The sequence below is a fragment of the Gadus chalcogrammus genome, chromosome 2 (assembly GCF_026213295.1).
Source record: "Gadus chalcogrammus isolate NIFS_2021 chromosome 2, NIFS_Gcha_1.0, whole genome shotgun sequence".
Lineage (NCBI taxonomy): Eukaryota > Metazoa > Chordata > Actinopteri > Gadiformes > Gadidae > Gadus > Gadus chalcogrammus.
Window position 1 is genome coordinate 17,116,957 of NC_079413.1, and position 13,045 is coordinate 17,130,001.

At 41.2% G+C, this 13,045-nt stretch overlaps 2 non-coding genes across 2 annotated transcripts; both read right to left on the reverse strand.

Annotated features, from left to right (window-relative positions):
* Positions 1-12,068: 12,068 nt before the first annotated feature.
* trnal-cag (transfer RNA leucine (anticodon CAG)) lies at positions 12,069-12,151 on the reverse strand. The gene has a single exon. It is a non-coding gene; the product is annotated as a tRNA-Leu (tRNA).
* Positions 12,152-12,494: 343 nt separating this feature from the next.
* Positions 12,495-12,577, reverse strand: trnal-cag (transfer RNA leucine (anticodon CAG)). Its single transcript has one exon. It is a non-coding gene; the product is annotated as a tRNA-Leu (tRNA).
* Positions 12,578-13,045: the final 468 nt, after the last annotated feature.

The following is a 13,045-nucleotide window of genomic DNA, read 5'->3' on the forward strand; positions in this document are numbered from 1 at the left end:
CTAACCTTAATGATCGTTCGATAAAAATTCGGAAAATTTCGCCATTAGGGGGCGCAATAAACGAGGAAATTGTATATCTTCTACAAAATTTCGCCGCGAAAACGCTACACTGACTTCTCGCTACTCCTACCACAGTCAAATCCTTTGTATCCACAGGTTCAGGGTAGCGTTTTGAACACATGCTTCGCGTTGTGCCGGCGAAACGCACATTTCTTGTCGCGTTGTGCCGGCGAAATGCACACTTCTTGGACCCCTGCATAACTGCTTGCAGTTCTAGTTATTATACTTCCTACGCTAAAAGTGGTACCACAGCCCAAACCGTAAATGGTGCACACACGCCAATTGCATGACTAGATCCAGGTCCGTGTAGACTACGCAGACGACAAAATCCAGACACGCCGGCCACTAGGTGGCGCTATACCAAGGAATACGCGTTTGGGGCTATAACTCCCACACCGAACCTCCCACAGTCCAAAAACTTGTACACACAGATGCACTGGAGTCTGCTGCATCTTTTGGCCTAGGCCACGCCCATTTGCGTCTATGAATATTTTTCGCTAAATCGCGAAAACCGCAAAACTGTTTTTTCGCTACTCCTCCCACATTTCTTGACCAATCGACACCAAACTTTGCACACGACATCTTCAGACGCACACGCAAAGAAATCATCAACAGTTTTTTGATCCGACCTTCGACGACGAAACGGTAGAGTTTTGAATATTTGTTTATTAGCTAAATTAGACGTGGAAAATTAAAAATCCAAAAAAATCCAAAATTAGACATCGGATCGAGTCCAAATTCTACACACATGTTGGTGCTAACCTTAATGACGTTCGATAAAAATGTCGGAAAATTTCGCCATTAGGGGGCGCAATAAACGAGGAAATTGTATATCTTCTACAAAATTTCGCCGCGAAAACGCTACACTGACTTCTCGCTACTCCTACCACAGTCAAATCCTTTGTATCCACAGGTTCAGGGTAGCGTTTTAAACACATGCTTCGCGTTGTGCCGGCGAAATGCACATTTCTTGTCGCGTTGTGCCGGCGAAATGCACACTTCTTGGACCCCTGCATAACTGCTTGCAGTTCTAGTGGGTATTGTTGGTGCAGCGTTAGACACTGGGTCTGTTCGAAACCGCATACTTGCTTACTACGCTTACTAACTATGACGTCAAATTGAGTAAGCGAGAATTTAGTAAGCGAGTTTAGGTAAGCGAGTAGTATCCGAATGTCTTCTACTTCCGGAAAGATTTTGAGTAAGCATCGCTAGCTTACTAGACGTACTAAACTGCCCCAGAATGCACTGCGTCTATTCAAAAATAAAATGGAAGCAATGGCGCTAAACACGGAGCCGCAGCAGAGCCCACAGCCATACCGATGTAAGTGAATCGTCTATTACCAATCGTATGTGGTCAACATATATTTGATTGATTAGATTTTTTAGGATGAACGTAGCTTTGTTGTAGTCCAACATGTGTTTAAAGTTACCGTTCTTGATGACTAAAGGGTCAGCCTGTTGATAGCTATATAGCATGTAAATAAACGGGTAACAGTAATGCAAGTGATATCACCGTAGTTTTAATTAATTAACGTCACCAGCTGCGTTTCTATCCCCCTGCTACCATCGATAAAAAGTATGTGCGTTATTGATCGTTTAAGGGACTGATGAAGACACGGAGGCGCTTATCAGGTGGAGAGGGGCCAATGATGTGTTCTTCACGGGGAGGCGCAATGCCTCCATGTCCGGATTTCAGTAAGACACCACTTTTCAATTGTGTTATCTTACGTTTTATATAGAGGCACGAAAATATATCAAAGGGTTGAGGGTTACCTTTGTGCTCTCATGAGAAGTGTGTTTGTAAAAATAGGCTATTGGATGAGACGAGTTAGTTTAGTTGCCCCTTTCATAAGTTTATGCTAATTTGACCAATGTTATTTGTGTAGGACCTATATAAAGGACATGGAGCTGGAGGGGAAAGTAGAGGCCCTCTGGGCAAAAAAAAAGTGGGAGAATTTAAAACAAAAATACAAGGTGAGTCCAGGTATCATATTTCACCTTAGCTTGCCTTAAAAAAGAAATGCTCCTGAAAAGCAAAACTGTTTATCCGTAATCTCTTCAAAAGAAAATCTGGAGGCTTGTATAGTGCATTTCAGATCCCAGTAAACCACATACGTAACTGATGAATAAAAAAAGGCCACAGCGAACTAACGTTGTAACCTGTGAATCATAGTTATCAGATGTTTCTTTGTTTTAGGAATTGAAAGCCCCAAGGACGGGCGTAAGCACAGAGGGAGGAGAGGCCACTGCAGCAAACTGGAAGTGGTTTGTTCTCATGGATGAGGTGATGGGGCACCGCCCAGCGATCACTCCACCAAACCCCATCTCCTCAGCCATGGGAACAAACTCTGCTGCAGTGGCCTCTCCTCAGGAGGAAGAGGGGGAGTCCACTCCGTGCTCCAAACGAAAGAGGGAGCCGGAGTGGCTCTCCTATGTTAGGAAAATGGAAGAGAAGGAAGAGGAAAAGGAAAGGAGGGCGGAAGAGAGAGAGGAGCAGAAAGAGAGAGAGGAACTACAGAGAGAAGAGAGGAAGGAGAGAGAAAAGAGAGAGGAAGACAGAAGGAGAGAGAGAGAGTGGCGAGAATGGATGGATGCGAGGCAAAGAGAGGAAAGAAGAGAGAGAGCGGAGAGGGACAGGGACAATATGGCCAGGGAGGAAAGGCTGCTTGCCCTCTTAGAGGCCATAACAAAAAAATATTAAATAAAGTCTATTTGAACCGTTTCCTCTTTTGTTGCAGATAATTCTGAAGGATTATAAAGAGTAAAGGGAGGCAGTAATAACATGATATTGAAATATAATATAATTAAATGATTTAATTTATGATTTAGTTATCATGTTAGATCTAATTAAAACTGATCAGAAAAATCAAAGGTGAATGAAAAACATGCCAAATATGTACAATAACAAGCATTGATATGGGATTAGAATAAAGAGATATCAATATAACTATGTACATTAATTGGTTATCATGTTAGATCTAATCAAAACTGATCAGAAAAATCAAAGGTGAATGAAAAACATGCCAAATATGTACAATAACAAGCATTGATTTGGCTAGAATAAAGAGATATCAATATAACTATGTACATTAATTGGTTATCATGTTAGATCTAATTAAAACTGATCAGAAAAATCAAAGGTGAATGAAAAACATGCCAAATATGTACAATAACAAGCATTGATTTGGCTAGAATAAAGAGATATCAATATAACTATGTACATTAATTGGTTATCATGTTAGATCTAATTAAAACTGATCAGAAAAATCAAACTGAAGTAAAAAAAACAATATAACTACATTTATTTGTTATCATTTATATCTATTTACATTTGTGTGCTATAACTATTAACATATTTTTTTTATGTTTTTTATTTTTTTATATTTACAAGATAATCAACAATAATCATGTTCCAGAAGAACAGGAATCCTGAGCTCAGGAGCAGGAGCAGCAGACACTGCAGCTGCGAGTCTGTCCCGAAGAGTTTCCCCCGACTGCTGCTGGCACTCTTGGGCAACCTCATCCCCATCTCCGTTGTCGTCGTCCTCCTCCTCAGGCTCCAGGATGTCCCCAGTGCCGATGCACAGGTTGTGCAGGAAGAGGCAGTCGATGATCACCTCCGACACAAACTCCACCTTCACCTCAAGGGCCTTTAAAAAGATGGAGCGCCACCTGGTCTTCAGCACCCCAAAGGCCCTCTCCACCACACACCTTGCCCTCGACATCTTCGCATTATAGCGACCCTGGACAGCGTTGCGGACAGGCTCCCGGTAGGGGGTCAGCAGACGGATCGGCTGAGCCAGGCAAGGATACCCTCCGTCGCCAAGGAGGCACCAACCTGGAGGGGGGTAAAGCTGGTGCACGTAGAAAGGGCTGCTCTTCAGGACCCTGGCGTCGTGCACCGAGCCAGGGAAGCCCACGTGCACATCCAAAAAGCGACCTTTATGGTCGCAGATGGCCTGAAACTGTATGGAGTGGAACAGCTTTCGGTTGAAGTAATCTGCAGCGAAGGCTCCAGGGGGCACAATGCGAACGTGGCATCCATCAATGGCCCCTGCCACATTGCCAAAAGCCGGGGATCCTGCCAGCTGCTGGAACCCAGCCCCAATTTCTGGCAGCTCATCCCTGCTCGGAAAGTGGATCTGCTGCCTGAAAATTTGTTGGATGCCTTTGCTCACCCTGTGAACCAAATCGTGGCATGTCGTGCGGGGAATGTCGAAGGCCTCCGACACCACTCGATAGGACGTTCCACACGCCAGCCAGAACAGGAACACCAGCACCTCAAAGGCCTTCCCCCACCCGTGGTCGACCGGCCCCTGGAGACGGTGGACCAGGCTATCCAGCGTAGGCCTGGAAAGGCGGAAGTCCTTCCTTAGGTCACCGTCTTCAAAGTAGAGGCGCACCAGGGGAACATGAATGTTCAGCCTGGAATATGGCCCTCTTGCACCAACCTGTAAATTATAATTATACATTCAATATCATTATTTATTCCAATCATGTATTTATTTATTTATTTGTTCATTGTTTATTTAAATGTATGTTCTTATATATTAAACCATTTAATCACATCAAATTATTTGTGTACTGCGTTAATAATGATTTATTCATATCTATTTATTCTTACTATGTATAGGCTATTAGATTATTTATTTAAATGTATTCCTACTGTCTTATAGCCTGTAAATGCTGCTTCCCATATGGTTTCTGCCATATTATGAATACTATTCATCATATCAAGTGTATTGATCAGTATTACATAGGGATGCAAATTATCGAGTAATTCATTAATCGATAGTCGTTTCATCTTATCGATCGATGATCGATTAATTGATAAGCGGCAATTCTTCTGAGAAGCTGAATTTCCTTCTGAATGTGACACATTTAGGTGGTAATTCAACAAAGTCGTTTAGTTGTTGTACTTTAGAATACTTCCACATATTGTGCATTTGGCGTCTTTGTCGTCATTAACCAACTTAAAGTGGCTCCATACTGCACTCCGTCCTGCCGTGTTCCAATACCCGTACTGTCCGTACTTACTAGCCAAAATTTGAGTACGCAGTACTCCAATTCAGATCCGGCGAAAAGAAGTATACTTCAAGGACCCGGATGCCGTACTCAAAACGGGCTAATCGTGAAGTGTGGATCGAAGGACACTCCCCGTACTCAACGGCAGCCTTCTTAGCTACGTAGCAGAAGAGGCGGAGCCAGGCTGAGCCAAAGTCGGCGCATTTTCCACATAGCCTGCATTAATATAGTCATTTTGTAGTTTTTATAGCTTTTTATAGCTGCTAGGCGTAAAGAGTTCACCGTTCAAAGCGGGATGTTTATTGCGGGGGAGGAGCCACGGCGGCAGTCGTGATCGTAATTTCCGGTTAGTGCACCACGGAGTACTCGATTTGGAACAGCACTCGCATCTGAAAAATGTACGTAGTAGCCAGTGCGGATAGTATACTTCCTTTAAGTATATTCATGGAAGTACGGGTATTGGAACACGGCCCTGCTTTGCTTGTGTTCCCGCTTGTGTTCCCGCGTGTGCGTCAAGTACGTCTGGCGTCAAGTGCGCCCTCACGTGGACGGTTGGGGAATTACGGGTTAAAATGCGATTAATTGCAAGTAATTTATTTTAATCGAGTAATCTCTTATCGACAATTAATCGATAATCGATTAATTGTTTGCATCCCTAGTATTACATTAACAATGACTATTCTTATCACTACTGTAGGCTTCTCATTATTAGTCTGTGAGGAGAAAATGAAGCGGTGTTCTAGACGCTCAAATAGATAGTAATCTAGGATTGCCATACTCTTATCAATTGTTGACAGCACTTTGATACAGTTTACCTTACAAATAGGGTACTTACTTCAGTGCCACAACATAAATGTCCGTACACGGCAACCATGTACCGACGGCGAGCTGACTCCCTCCTTCGTCTCCGTGCTGCTGCGGCTCTCCTACGGCTGGTCAGGTACATTTTACGAACGAACGAACGCGATGATAAAACAATAAAATAACAAATCTATCAAAATGATTGGAATATATATAAAATCTAAATCAAAAATGGAAATATAAAAGGCTGTCTGTCTAATCTAACTAAATCTATCTATCGGTCTATTTATCTGTAGGCTAGGTATGCAGGTAAGTATATATTCTGTATTAACTGGCAGTTAACTGTATTAACTGGCAATCTAGCATTAGGACAAAGAAGACGAAACGCGGGAAAATCAGACAATAGACAAGAATAATATAAAATAATTAATCATTTTGTTTAATAATTGTTTAATAATTGTTTTAACATATAACCGCAAATCCTTAGGTTGAAGGTGTACTGTGACGTTAAATGTGGCGTTTATATATTTATTTATAATATTTATTAACGGCGCCCGGCCGGTAGGTTATTGACGCGTCATTTTGATTCACGTGATCAGAGGTGGTTAAGTAAGGACGGTCTTCTGAACGTCGATTACTCAAATGGATTACTCAATCATTTTTAAGGATTCGAGAAGTAAGCCAAATATTTAGTAGGTAGTAAGCAGTAAGCAAGTATGCGGTTTCGAACACACCCACTGTACCTGAAGTACCGAGTTGATTCGATTCTATGGATTTTCGGGTGGCGATTGCTATTGCGGCGAGTTCGGTGTCGTCTAGTCCGTTATCTGTGGGTAGTTTGGGAAACAATCCTGTACAGTCTTGGTTAACGGAAAGTCCTACTTTACGCGCTAGTTTCTGCAATCTGTTTAGGTCTATAACGAGTTGACGTTGGCTCCATACACAAAGTGTAGCGAGGACGGTTTTGTCTTTTCTGTTGTTTTGCGCTGTTTTAATAGCGTCTACTTCGGCGGCTGTTAACTCTATTTCAGTCATTAATTTATCAACATGTTCTGCATTATTAGTTGCTGTTATGTTCAACAGAGCTGTTCTATACACTTCTGGCCAATCTGGGTCGATTTGCATCGTTTTTTTGAAAATGTTAGACGCGATTTCTGGAGTTACTTCTTGTTTAACTGGTTTTGGTATTGGGTGACGTTTTGCAGTGCGAATCCATGCATCTAAACAATTCTGTGTGTAATGAAAATCCCATTTCGGATCTGGTCCAGACGTTATTGTTTATTTTAATTCTTGTAGTTTGCAAGAATCAAAAGAACCACCTATTGGCCAACAGCCATCTGTCCATTCGTACACATCATAAGTAAATGGAAAGACCGAGTATATGCCTTCTTCCCTCAAGACTATATCTGCGGGGGATCTTGGTGGCACTATAGGATCGTTTTTTTTCTTACCATAGCGCAGGGGTTTTCAAAGTGTGAGAGAGTGAGCCCCCCCTCAGAGAAAAGAATTCAGCTGAGCCCCCCCCCCCCCCCCCCCCCCCCATTTTTTTTTTCTAAAGACCTGTGTTTTGAAAGCTATCTTAATTATTTTACACATTTTAAACATCACTGATCATAATTTTAAAACATTTGAAACATATTTTTTAAACATTTTAAACATATTTCTGAAACATTACAACATCTTTGTGCGTTTTTAAACACATTTCTTAACAACTTTATCTAAGCATATTTTAGCTTAACCTTTTTTAAATACATTTGAACATCTTAATCTGTGTAAACTGCCAGTTTACACCGATTCCTTCAGGGTCCCCGACTCTAAATGAGTCGAATCAGATCTGCTTTTTCAGTCCAGAGATTCGACTATTCAGCGGGGTTTGTTTACCGGCGTTGCTATGGTGACCTAAATTATTATAAGCAACTGAAAACGATGCCGGTTTGAAACTAAAACTGTGATTCTGAAAAAAGTATAAATGCTATCAAAATTCCGTTTGGATAGTATTGAAGATACAAGAGTGTAGATTTGTTCAATGGTTTGAACGATGGTAAACGGTTGAAAAATTAATGAGTTACGATGTCTAGAAGTAGGTGTATCAGAATGGGCAGACGTCTTCAATGAAAACAGCTGAAAACGAAGCGGTATGAAACTAAAACGGTGGTTCTGAAGAAATTTTAAATGATATCGAAATTCTGTTTGGATATGATTGAAGATACAAGTGTGTAGACTTGTTAAATGGTTTGCACGAAGATAAACGGTTGAAAATTGATTTAGTTAGGTTACTTCTACAGTTGAAGTACGATTGATGATTTGAATCATCGACTTTCAGGTTTTTCTTCGGGTTTATTTTTTTCTCACGTCGCGCCCCCCCTGAAGAACTCTGGGCGCGCCCCACAGTTTGAAAACCACTGCCATAGCGAGTTCTTACCACGTCCGCTCGTTTTTTAATTTGCTTAGATACCGTTATTGTCACCTTAGCGTCCCGTTTTGATGAATTGGCGCCCATTTTACTCTTTATGACTGTGGGAGTCAGACGTTCTTTTGGAAAGAAAACACAAACAAATTAATACGAATAAAGGAATACACACACAGCTGATACAACAGATAGGGATATACGAAACAAAATACAATCACTTTTGTTATAGTTTTACGTCATGAATTCTTTAATGCTAAAAGTAGGCTATGTTAATGTTATTTAATAATTTTAAAACATGTGGAACTCAACGTAAATGGAGACCACAGATCTGTTTGATAAAGAAACAAAGAAATGTTATCTAACTGAATGATATTAATATATTTTGTACAAATTTGTAAATCAGAGTAAAGTCAATGTCTCAAAGGAGCCCGATTTATTTATTTCTATGTTAGTTTCAAGGTACTCACTCGTGGTTTATCAATCAAACCTGTTTGAAGAATAAACTTTTGTGGAGTTGAATTGTCCTCTGGCTCTCGATCAGTGTCTTGAACTGCTACGTTTTTCGGGCATTCGTTCCTTGGGCATTGCTATTTATCTGAAAAAAATCTATACGATCTCTCAGATCATATTAATACAACTCAGCAGTAAATCTATTACAATCGCATTCAAATACATTTCGAATTTCAGGACGGCGTAAAACTGCTTCTCCAGCGCTGTGGAAAGAAGAAGGGTCTACAAGAGGTTGTAGACAACATGAAAGCAAAGCATGGAAAGAAAGGATAGAAATACGGCGCGAAAAATACATAACATAACAATTGGGATGAAACACAACGATGTTTTTTATATATTTTTTCTTTTCACAACGGAGGGGGGCCTATTCCCTCAGTTGTTTCAGTGCCATACTTACCTGCTGGCACTGTTTGCGTCCGTAAAGGCCGGACGTTATTTCTCTATTATATTTAGTTTTACCACTCGTCCACTTTTCTGAAATAAAATAAGTTTAGTAACATGACAAGAAAAGTTGAACAGTGGTTAAATCAAATTTTTCGCCGTCGTTGGTGTCTTTAGGTTGGGAGGCTCCTCTATTTTATGTACATTTCATTCAGGTTCAAACAACATGAGGCCACTCAATTCATCCTACTTGGTTTTACCGTGGGTGCAGCCCTATTTGAAATAGATCTCTAGTGTCCATTCATCATACCTTTGAACCGTTTCTGTCAGTGCAGAAACGGTGCAAAGGTCCGGGTCAAAATTAAATAACTTCTTCCCGTGGGTGCAATTATCAGCCCTATTTGAAATAGATCTTTATCTATTCATCATACCAGTGAAAGGTCTGTCAGTACAGAAACGTTCAAAGGTCCTGGGTCAGAATTGCATAACTTCCGAGGGACGTACATTACCCATTCATCTGAGGTCCAAGCAAATACATTCACTGGTTGGCCGGATGTGGGGTCCCAAACTGTTTTATTACCGGGCTACTTACTGAATGTGTTCTACTTGGGATACACAGTTCATTAACACACCAACGTAACTCTTGTAATGTACGTAGTTCTTTGGAGGGTTGTTACCCTTACTGAGAGTAATCAAAACGTTCTCCGCCAACATTCCTGCATTCGTCACATAACAAGAGTTAATCTGCAGAGCGAAATCTTGCTAATGATTCGCACGGCACAAGCTTTCCATTCGTAGTAACAAACAGTCTACTACTGGCCAATCATTGATGCCTACGTAGTACGGATTATCAATTCGTAGGGATTCCTAATTCTTGGATATTTTAGCAAAAAATATCAGACAGAGCCTCCGCCTAAATAAGAATTTAAATGAAACCTCATGCTTTTAGATCGATTTTCCCGTGGGTGCAATCATCAGCCCTATTTGAAATAGATCTCTAGTGTCCATTCATCATACCTTTGAACCGTTTCTGTCAGTGCAGAAACGGTGCAAAGGTCCGCGTCAAAATTAAATAACTTCTTCCCGTGGGTGCAATTATCAGCCCTATTTGAAATAGATCTTTACTTTCATCATACCAAAGGCAGGCAACTATGTCCACTTATCCCCTCTTTAGCTGAATAGTTGTTTTAGTGCTAATCGCCTCCAAAGGTCCAGGTCAGATCCTAATCACATGTGTTTATCTATTTTCCAAATTCCGGATCCCGTCAGAGGGTCAGAATGGCAAGATAGTCATTTAAAAGAAACATAACTTACCAGTCTGATGATCTCATATTGGGATCCTGCCGACAACGCCATTTGATGAAGAGAAAGTTCTCTCACGGACACGTCGGACAGCGAAATATTTGATTTAATCTTAAAGCATGATCATGGGAAAAGTACTGGCAGCAAAGTTTACCAAGAACACATTCGCCGAGACAATAGATTCACAAGATTCTTATAGGGAACATTAACATTATGGGAAGGAAGTGGGAGTGACCTTAAGCCAAGTAAATTTGTAATACAATGGGTGGTTATTGGACATGTCTACAGGTTTGGCTGTAAACGAGTTTACACTACAAAGAAGTCAGTCGATTGGCCTGGTCACAAAACCAGACTTCCTGGCTCCAGTGGGAACTTGAATACGAATTAACTTAAGTTACAGGGAGAATGTATACAGTTCCTTCGAATGTAATAATTATATAAACAAGGTTAATATAATTTGTGTGTGATTGTATATTATTAGTTATGATTGATATTTCCACGACAAAACCGCTGCAACCATGCGCTGTAACCTTACCATAGTTACATGGATTACACTACTTACACAAACTAATGCACAGACACGGACGTGCACACAAAGATTGAGACGGAAAGACACCCCTCTCATTACCCATTTCCACTACCCCACCGTAGCCAGCCAGTCACTTTGAGTTTAAATCTCCTTACCTTTTCCAAATTTCCTCCATATTTACAAAGTTTGAACAGATAATAACAATCAACAAGATCAAGATGTAGTGTCAGAAATGGGATTCGAACCCACGCCACCAGAGGAGACTGCGACCTGAACGCAGCGCCTTGGACCGCTCGGCCATCCTGACGTATTGCAACAGACTCTTCGAATCAATCAACACAAAACGCCATCATGGTTACTGCTCTTGTATGTTCAAATGTCCGTAAAACAAGGACCGATAATAAACCCCAGCTACCATGCGCTGTAACCTTACCATAGTTACATGGATTACACTACTTACATAAACTAATGCACCGACACGGACGTGCAAACACACAGATTGAGACAGAAAGACACCCCTCTCATTTCCCCTTTCTACTACCCCAAAGAAGCCAGCCAGTCACTTTGAGTTTAAACCTCCTTACCTTTTCCAAATGTTCTCCATATTACAAAGTTTGAACAGATAATCACAATCAACGAGAACCCACGCCTCCAGAGGAGACTGCGACCTGAACGCAGCACCTTAGACCGCTCGGCCATCCTGACGTATTTCATCAGATCCTTCGAATAAATCAACACAAAACGCCATCATGGTTACTGCTCTTGTATGTTCAAATGTCCGTAAAACAAGGACCGATAATAAACCCCAGCTACCATGCGCTGTAACGTTACCATAGTTACATGGATTACACTACTTACATAAACTAATGCACCGACACGGACGTGCAAACACACAGATTGAGACAGAAAGACAGCCCTCTCATTCCCCCTTTCTACTACCCCAAAGTAGCGAGCCAGTCACTTTGAGTTTAAACCTCCTTGCCTTTTCCAAATTTTCTCCATATTACAAAGTTTGAACAGATAATCACAATTAACGAGATCCAAATGTAATGTCAGAAGTGGGATTCGAACCCACGCCTCCAGAGAAGACTGCGACCTGAACGCAGCGCCTTAGACCGCTCGGCCATCCTGACATTTTTCATCAGACCCTTCGAATCAATCAAAACAAAACGCCATCATGGTTACTGCTCTCGTATGTTCAAATGTCCGTAAAACATGGGCCGATAATAAACCCCAGCAACCATGCGCTGTAACCTTACCATAGTTACATGGATTACACTACTTACATAAACTAATGCACAGACACGGACGTGCACACAAAGATTGAGACGGAAAGACACCCCTCTCATTACCCATTTCCACTACCCCACCGTGGCCAGCCAGTCACTTTGAGTTTAAACCTCCTTGCCTTTTCCAAATGTTCTCCATATTACAAAGTTTGAACAGATAATCACAATCAACAAGATCAAAATTTAATGTCAGAAGTGGGATTCGAACCCACGCCTCCAGAGGAGACTGCGACCTGAACGCAGCGCCTTAGACCGCTCGGCCATCCTGACGTATTACATCAGATCCATCGAATCAATCAACACAAAACACCATCATGGTTACTGCTCTTGTATGTTCAAATGTCCGTAAAACAAGGACCGATAATAAACCCCAGCTACCATGCGCTGTAACGTTACCATAGTTACATGGGTTACACTACTTACATAAACTAATGCACCGACACGGACGTGCAAACACACAAATTGAGACAGAAAGACAGCCCTCTCATTTCCCCTTTCTACTACCCCAACGTAGCCAGCCAGTCACTTTGAGTTTAAATATCCTTACCTTTTCCAAATGTTCTCCATATTAAAAAGTTTGAACAGATTATCACAATCAACAAGATCAAAATGTAGTGCACTGTAAAACCTGATAAGTTAGTTCAACTTAAACTATTTGAGGAAACCGATTGCCTTGAACTATTTAAGTTTACTAACTCACATAAAATAATTGCTGGTACTTAATTTATTTAAGTAAAG